Raw genomic sequence first — 8,704 nt, 5'->3', positions numbered from 1 at the left:
GTAGCACGTTTACAACAACCTCAGCTGCCCAAAGTGCTGAACAATAAAAACAACCACACAATAAAACAATAAAATCAGTAAAAACAAATGCATAAGGCTGGAAAAAGAAATAAAAACTAATAAAATAAATGCAATAAAGAATGAGTGAAGCTCAACAATGTTCTAAAGCCAGTGCCAAGAAGTGGGTCTTGAACAGGAACCTAAAACCAGAAACACACTGGACAGCTCTAATGTGGACCAACAAACTGTTCCACAACTTCAGGACAGCTATGGAAAAAGCTCTGTCACCCCTGGATTTGAGCCTGGAATTAAAGGCCTCCACAGGGATCTGAGCTGTCTGGAGCATGCTGGTGCAGCATGGGATACATGGGACCTATATCATTTAAGACATAATCAACAAGTAATAAAATTTTGCACTGAATTTTAAATTAAATCCCATGTTACGATAAAAAGAAAAATGCTGACATATATGGGTAAAAATTACGTCATAAAAACATAGAAAATGTTATTTTTTTAAATTAGGTTATTAGCAAAGGCTTGTAAACAAATCTCCAATGGCTGCAATTAAGACAGTTATAACCGTATGAACAGATAAACCTTCAACATCACAAATCCTGCATTGCAGTATTTTAATGTTGGCTTGCTCCAATCATTCAGTAACTATTTTTTATGTGCTTGCAGACATTTTACTGTTGTAGTACTTGCAAAAAGCTTCTGTGCCTCGTATCTTATTGTAGCTACTTTATTCAGCCAAACTTGGCTACAGCCAAACTAATTTAACCTGACAACTTACATTTTCCACATGAACACGTTGAAGCAGAAGTATCTTGATTTATTCCTCAATATTCAAACGACGTCCCGTAAGTTAATTGTAACATTTAGCTCTTCTTTCAGACTTTGGCAAAGAGGCAACTGTAACTTCTTCCACGCTCACATTGTGCAACTGTTCATCTTAAGAACATTAGTTGTTTGGAAATTGCTCCAAATTATGCATAAAAACATGTGAAAGTTTTCCTTCTCAGATCTTAACCAAGCACTGTGAGTATTCCTTTGGTGCTACATATCAGAGCATCCAACAAGTATTGCCAAACAAACTTTGTTGTTTGCAGTGAAGCTGTTAGCCAGTCATAATCATTAGCTGTAAGATAAAGTGTTTGTAAGTTAGAATATTTAGCATCATCAAATCGTATTATTATAGACAGGCTTGTTTACAGATCTGAGCCTGCATGGATTATACTCACGAATGATTTGTGCATGCTGTGAAATGGATATTTGAAGATGATTAATAATAAATCAGCACTTCGAGGTCATTTGTGGGATTTCTCTGCATCAAAGATTGTGTTGAGCAATTATAATTTTGCCATAAAAGGAACAGTTAAAGATTAAATTTCAGACATATTTAAGATTTAATTTGCATGCAAAGTCACTGCATATAAATGTCCTTTATATAAATGTATATACAGATTATATAGAAGTTTATGTCTTCAGAATTGTTAAACAAAGAAATCTTTTTTGCTGAAGTTTTGAAGGTTGCACCAGTATTTGTGTCCACTTCTTTAACATGCTTTTCTGAGCCTTAATATACCACAAACTGTTTATGCTCCATCTGGTTTTGTTTGCCAGTCTTTCCACTCTGTTTCCTTGGAGACGGTGATAATTTTTTCCTGTTTTCTACTAAAACACTGAACATTGATCAGCATTAAAGCAACTGAAGTGAAGTGAAAAACATTGGTTATGTCATTACGATCCAGTTTAAACTGTTGCAGTTTAAATTACCACAGAGATTAAACTGTCGGAGAGCATTTTATTGTGCAGGACATTGCTGATCTGTGTATGTTGGTAACTACAATAAACCTTTTACTGATTTAGTTAGGCTAAATTTGGTCAAGATAAATGGATGGAAAACTTTTATTCTGCAAGAATAGCCTTAAACCTTTCTCAGAGGAAAAGTCCTCCCTCTCCCTGGTGCAGATTGCAGATGCATACCGTACGCTACACTGGAGTATAATCATCAAGTTTGTTGCATACACAATATCAACTAAATATTTTGTGTGCGTGATTAATTCATACTTTATCTATGTGCTCTGATGTTCCTGGATTTTCCCCCCTGACCCTTAAATCTCTAACTGAATACAATAAACATCCCTTCATAATGACTACTCACCATATGCAGAGCCATTATAAACTACTTCTTTACTTGTTGACTTTTTAAACTATTAGTAACACAAAACAAGGTATCCTCTTTCACTGTAAAATACTAGGAAGGACATTTAGCGACATTAAATCTATCAGTGGTTAAATGATCGTGCATTCCAGTAAAGCACACATATTTAAATATATGTATAATGTTGAAGTATATTGAAAAGCTGTCATATCTGTGTGTAGTTTTGGTCTAAATGAGAAAAAAACATTCTTGTAGAACATCGTAAGATAGTGAATGTGACTTTACTAAATAGTTTGCAAGATAATTTTGTGTTTAACAAGTCTTTAAGTCTTTTCTAAACGATGAATAGCATCAGAAGGCAGAGAAGAGGCTTTTCTGCTGAGAAACTAAGTGAAAACGAACACTTCACTCGACACAGCTCAATAATCACCAATAACATGTTGAGTGAAGCCACACGAGCGATTCTGCTGTAATCAGTGATACAGTGCCACTCAACACGAAGGAAATGCTAAATAAGAAGATTATAAATATGGACCTGCTCCATCACTATGATTTTCATTGTTTTTCCATCAAGAATGAATTGCTAAATTGGAAAGTTGTCAAACTTAAATGAAACCAGAGATGTTTTTTAACGGTTTCTGGGACTGAATTTCTAGTTACATGTAAAATGTTCAACCCTGCTTCTCGCCTGCTAATCGCCGGGATAGGCTCCGGCTTTACCGGGACCCAGAAATTAAATAAGTGGTTTGGAAAATGACAGAATGAGTGATGAATGAATTTTTAATGTTCAGATCAGTTGTTGATCCAGATACAGTGAGGATCACTGACTTGAACAAAGCACACATTGTGAGTTAGTGACACACATCACCTTTATGACCTTCCAAGTGTAAAAGTTCCTTTAACAACTAAGCAGAAATGCCCCAATGACTTGTTAGAACTGCAGAAGCATTTCAGACAAGAAGTGAAACATCTTCAAAAGACAAGAAAAAGAAATCTAGTTACCTTCACAAACTACCATGACATGGATGACTGAGAATCTGCACCAGCAAGTGTGTCCCTGATGGTTTGGGTTATAAAAAGCTTGCATGGATTTGGGTCTCTTCTAATTAAACAGTAGAAATATAACCTTGTATACTGATCTACACCAGCTGCTACACTAAAGTTGGACTGAGCAGTATCACATGCAGCAGATCCATGATCAATGCTGACTCTAATGACTGTGAATGCTGTGATGATTAGTGCTTTTCACAGGCTAAACCTGCCTTCACAACAGATGGAGTTCACCGCAGCCAGGCAAAGCTTAAGCTCCTGTTTAAACAAATTAGCCACAGGTGAAACCTTAAATATTTTACTGTTCACTGCCCAGATGTGTTCATTAAATCATCCATATCAATGTTCCTTAGCATGGCCGATTGTGCAGTTACAACCAGATGGCTGCAGTCAGTCAAAGCAGGACTTTATGAACGCTGCAGGTTTATTGGTTACACTGATGGAGTAAATGATCGGCTTGTTTTTCTTGGGAAATGGTTTATGCTAATTTATTACTTATTTGTAAGGCAAAGACTTGTAATTGTAAGTCAGTGGACAAGCATGTTTTTGCACATTGACGAGTGTGTGTATAAAAGCTGTTTGTACATTCAGTGACACTTTGACCAGATGAATTATGGACTGTACTGATGGAGTGCTCATTTTGTACAAAGAGAAATCTGCCTCCAGGCAAATCATTACGAGTAGATAATTATGTTATTTGTGGTATTCAATAAGGCATATGTAATGAAACACTTTTATTTATCTTGCAGGATCGTAGGAAGTCGGCAAATAATGAACACACGCAAACTCTTTGCCCCAATGATTAAATCAGCGTTTTATTAATCAGGCAGCACAAGAGCAAGCAATACATCATTGGTTAAAGCACTTGCAGTTTCCAGCTCTTACCGTAACGCGATCGGTTGGGGAGCCCACAACCCCAGTAGAGAGTGCCAAAACCAGCTGGGCGTCCTGATCAGACAGACCCGCAGCAGACTCCACCGAAGTCTGGGGCTTCCCCGCTTTAATACCCCTCATTCTGCCACATAACGTGGGAGCGCTAGGGAGGTGGTAACCATTCCCACACGCACACACACACCATGAGACCATAACTTTCGTTGTTTCACACGCAGCAGTTGATAAGCAAGCAGCTCTGCAAAGCAGGATTCTCTTTCCCACAACACCATTGAATGAGGGCACACAACATCACAACATCAGTGTATCACACTTCATTCCACTCTTGATGTTCTGTGACATCATTCAATCCACTCCCATCATCATTGAATGAGGGCACACAACATCACCATTGAAGTTTATACTTCAGCATACAACACAGGATTGGAAGGGCCGTCATCCCTTTGGTATTTTTTCACACTTGAAATTAATCTTTTCTGTCAACAGCTACCACAACACTGGTGTTGAGGAGCTGGGATCTACCAAACTCTCTGAGTTTACTTGATGTGCATGCTCCTCTGTGACTAAGTTGCACGTAAACTATTCTATAATGATAATCTTGGGTCTAAACAGTTCACTGGTATGTATAATTCCAATTTATCTCTACCATAAAGACGTAAACATGTTTCAGGGGAATGAACTGTTACCGGTGTAATTGGTACACGTGACATATATTTTTCACCCAAGTTATTTGTAGTACCACAACTATCAGTCATTTTTTTTACTTTATTTTTTTGTTTGTGTGTTTGTTTTAAAATAAATCACATTTCATAAAGCAGTGACTTCTTGAAGTGCTAAATGGTTCAGAGGTCTTGTGAACATGGACAATCGCACCATCCTGCTTATGTTTCCATTTCCATTTCCATTTTAAATGCATTTGTATTTCATTCATAAAACACCTTTTTTTCTGCTGTAACATGACTTTCGACATTTATTTCTATATTCTGACACACATGCATGAAACTGGTTCATTTTTCTTGTCTGAAAATGTTTTAAATTCTCCACTCAGATACAGACACACGAAAAGGCAGAATATGTTAGCCTTACATGTCTCCTCCACTGAAAGATGGACACATTGTGACTCAAAACATATTGTAGGCAGTTCAGCATGAATCAATATGGGGATTGATGCTGATTATTTGAGTTGTTTATCTGACTCTTGCAGTTGTGACAGCTAGACGGGTCATGGTTGACAGAGAAGAATAAAGGTAATCAAACATTGACACAAGTCATAATTTCTCAAATTTATAGTAGACCGGATAGCAGTAAATCAACTTCTGAACGCGAATGGTTCACCATACAACACCATCATCCCCATATTTCTTCTGCACCAAACCGTTTAAACTCACTGTTCTCCCTGCCTGTGTATGGATCTTCAGATTCCTGACTGACAGAAGGCAACAGGTCACTTGGACCATCAGAAACCGGTTCCCTCCAGGGGTGTATCCTCTTCACTGCTCATCTTCTACACTAATGATTGTACCTTTAAGGACCCCTCTGTGAGGCTCCTAAAGTTTGCAGACAACACCACCATTATCAGTCTCATCCAGAAAGGGGACAAGTCTGCATTTTGACAGGAATTAAACCAGCTGGGACATTCTCCTGCTCTGTGTCATCATAAAGGACTCCTCTCACCTTGCACACAATCTTTTTGAACTGCTGCCATCTGGAAGGTGTTTCATAACCCTGCAGACCAGGACTAACAGGGACAGGAACATCAACTTTCCCACCACAGTCATCTTACTGAAGAGACGAACAGCCAGCTGGTTACACAGTCAGTATTTGCACCTTTTCACTTTCAGGTTTTTCTTGCTGCTCCTCCACAGCAACTACTACAGATGGTATATTTGAATTTTTCATTCTATTTTTTAATATTATTATTATAGACACCATTATTTGAATCTGTTTTATTTGTTACTTTCTATTTATTTTATTTCTTTACTTAAATTTGTATTTTCTACGAGAGCATTTATGTTCATACTTTGTAAACAAAGGTGATTCTGATCTTAATCTTTTGCTTATTTTAGCATTTTTAGGCTAAGAATATGAGTATGTATTAATAAAATTACGTAAGAAAATATTTTATAAATCAATTTGAAGCACAATTATCCAAGAATATGACTGTTTTTATTAAAAAAAAAAAAAAAAAAAAAAAAAAAAAAAACCCTCAACGCTCTGCTTACAAATGGAAAAACTATTTCATGCTTTAACTTATCATATTTCCTTTCAACACAGCATTGTCTGATTCATTTTCTCTGCTGGCCTAACACTAGTCTCAACAGCAAAATTCAGGAATTATAAATTACTTTCAGTGGTTAAATGCTAAATAGCACACATATCTGCCGGGTGGAGTTTTATTTGAAAGGAATGAAAAAAACACTCATCCCTCTCTGGGAATCTGCAGCAGTATAATGGGGAATTAAATAGGGTGAAAGATTTACCACCTTGTGATTCTGCAAAATGTTGATGTGATCCCTGCAGAGAAGTTATTAAAAGTGTTCGTAAAGAGAACTTCATATTCAAGGAGCTCAGTGTCAGCAGTATACCTGTCGAGGGTCTTTACGAGTTTAAAACCCCATAAAAAGTCATAAAATTGGATTTTAAAAGGATAAATCTCACCGACTGACAGAATGGTTTGTAAAATGTATTTTAGAGTAATTTTCAACTCAGCAGGTTCTCATCTATATAGGCAGAGAAATTTTTTTTACCTTAAAACTGTGAAATGTCAGCGACATTTGTTTTGAGGCTTTGTTTTAATGGGAAATCATTAAAAGATCATGGGGAGGGAAGATGTGTGTGATGTTTTCAGCTTGCCAAACGCACTGTGAACAGCTCGGAAAAACTGGTCTTACTATAAAACATTCTTACATCATGATATGATCAGCTTCATGAGGATGATGGAATCTTTACGGATAATCCAGCATGAAAAGCAGTTTTATTAGCTTCCACATCCTGGGAGAATTGGTTTCAGGATTCAAAAGTCGGACACTCTCCATCTCTCATACTAAAAATGGATAGAGTTTCAGCTTGACAAGGCAAACAGGTTAAAAATTTTTTTTTAAAAAATTAAAAAAAAAACAATGTTCAAAGAAAACCCTTGAAATTCCTTAAAAAAAAAAAAAAGCCCTGAAGAATAAAGAGAAAGTCTGCCCTTTCAAAAGCAATAACGACACGTGGCCCAAGACTTGCACACATTTGAATCAAATGAGAAAAATCTATGAATGTTGTCTTCATGGAGTAACACACATTGAATTATAATTTTGCATTGAACCAATCACAAGCTAGAAAGGTTGCATGGCTACAAAAGTAAAAGGATGCTCAGTGGGTTAATCCTGGGTAGAGCCAGCACAGCGAAGCAGTTTATGCTTCAGTTTATGTGGACCCATATTAAGTTGATATAAATTGCTTTAAAGCATAAATATTCTATAAAATTATTGGGTACCAAAAAAAAAAAAAAAAAGGTCATGTATTTCATTTTTCTGTGTTTGACCTTTGATTGAAGTTTTGTTTACAAGTTTTGCTTTTCAGAAGCACTTTTACCAAACAGTCAGTTAATGGGATTAGTAATATTAATTATAGTTCATATTAAAGATAGTTTTTGTTGTCATGGAAGGATATATAAATAAGTTACTAAGTCCTACATGAATAACTGTCTGAAAAGTGTCAATATATAATAAAGCAATTTAATCATTTAAAATAAAATGGGAATAAAACCATGTGTAGGAGTGTTGGCTTTTGCTCTGCATGCGTTCTGTGTTTGCCTTTACATAAAGTACATGATCTTTCTTAAACTCTTCATAGCTGCAGCTTCCCATATGGATCATGCAAAAAAACATCTGGTGCACCAATTCACTCCAGACAGTAAGAAAAACAGTTTAACAGGCACGGTGAATTTGTAGTATGTGAGGCATGTGCGTAACCTCAGCCTGCAAAAATCCATCAGTCATCATTATGAATCAGTTCACATTCAGACACATAAATAAGCACCAATACTGCTGACTTTCATTCAACAAACAGAAGGCTACTCAGACCAAAACGTGACAAATTGGACATTATGGCTGTATCTTCAAAGAAAAGCCTGAAGCTCAGACTGTGTGTGTTGTTCTGCCTTCTGATTAATGTTTTCATCATTATCTTTATTGGATTAATTTTAATGAAATACAAATAAACCACGTCTTCTCTAAATGTAGCATCTCTCACTCGCCGTCAACTTCCCAGCTTCTAAACCTAATCAAAGAATTCAGCAGCTGTGACATTCGTCTGTAAAACGTAGCTGAGTCGCACAAGTTTGCTCATGTAAACGAAGACAAAGCGTGAAGAAGAGCGGTGTTTGTAGCTGTGTGTGTCGGAACTGCAGCAAGTGATCTGAGGCTGCGAATTTGTCTTGAACTCTGAATGACTGCAAGTCATGAATAAAAACTGGCATTATGGAAAAGAAATTATTTGTCTGTTTAACTTCATTTCAAGAATTATTGTTGTTTGTTTATCTGTGACATTTTGTACTGAGTTGATAAGTTTACAATTGTTCATTTTTGTTTTTGGAATTAATAAAAAGTTTAA

Source organism: Telmatherina bonti (assembly GCF_933228915.1).
Source record: "Telmatherina bonti genome assembly, chromosome: 8".
Taxonomy (NCBI): Eukaryota; Metazoa; Chordata; class Actinopteri; order Atheriniformes; family Telmatherinidae; genus Telmatherina; species Telmatherina bonti.
Note: the sequence above shows the minus strand (reverse complement) of the source record.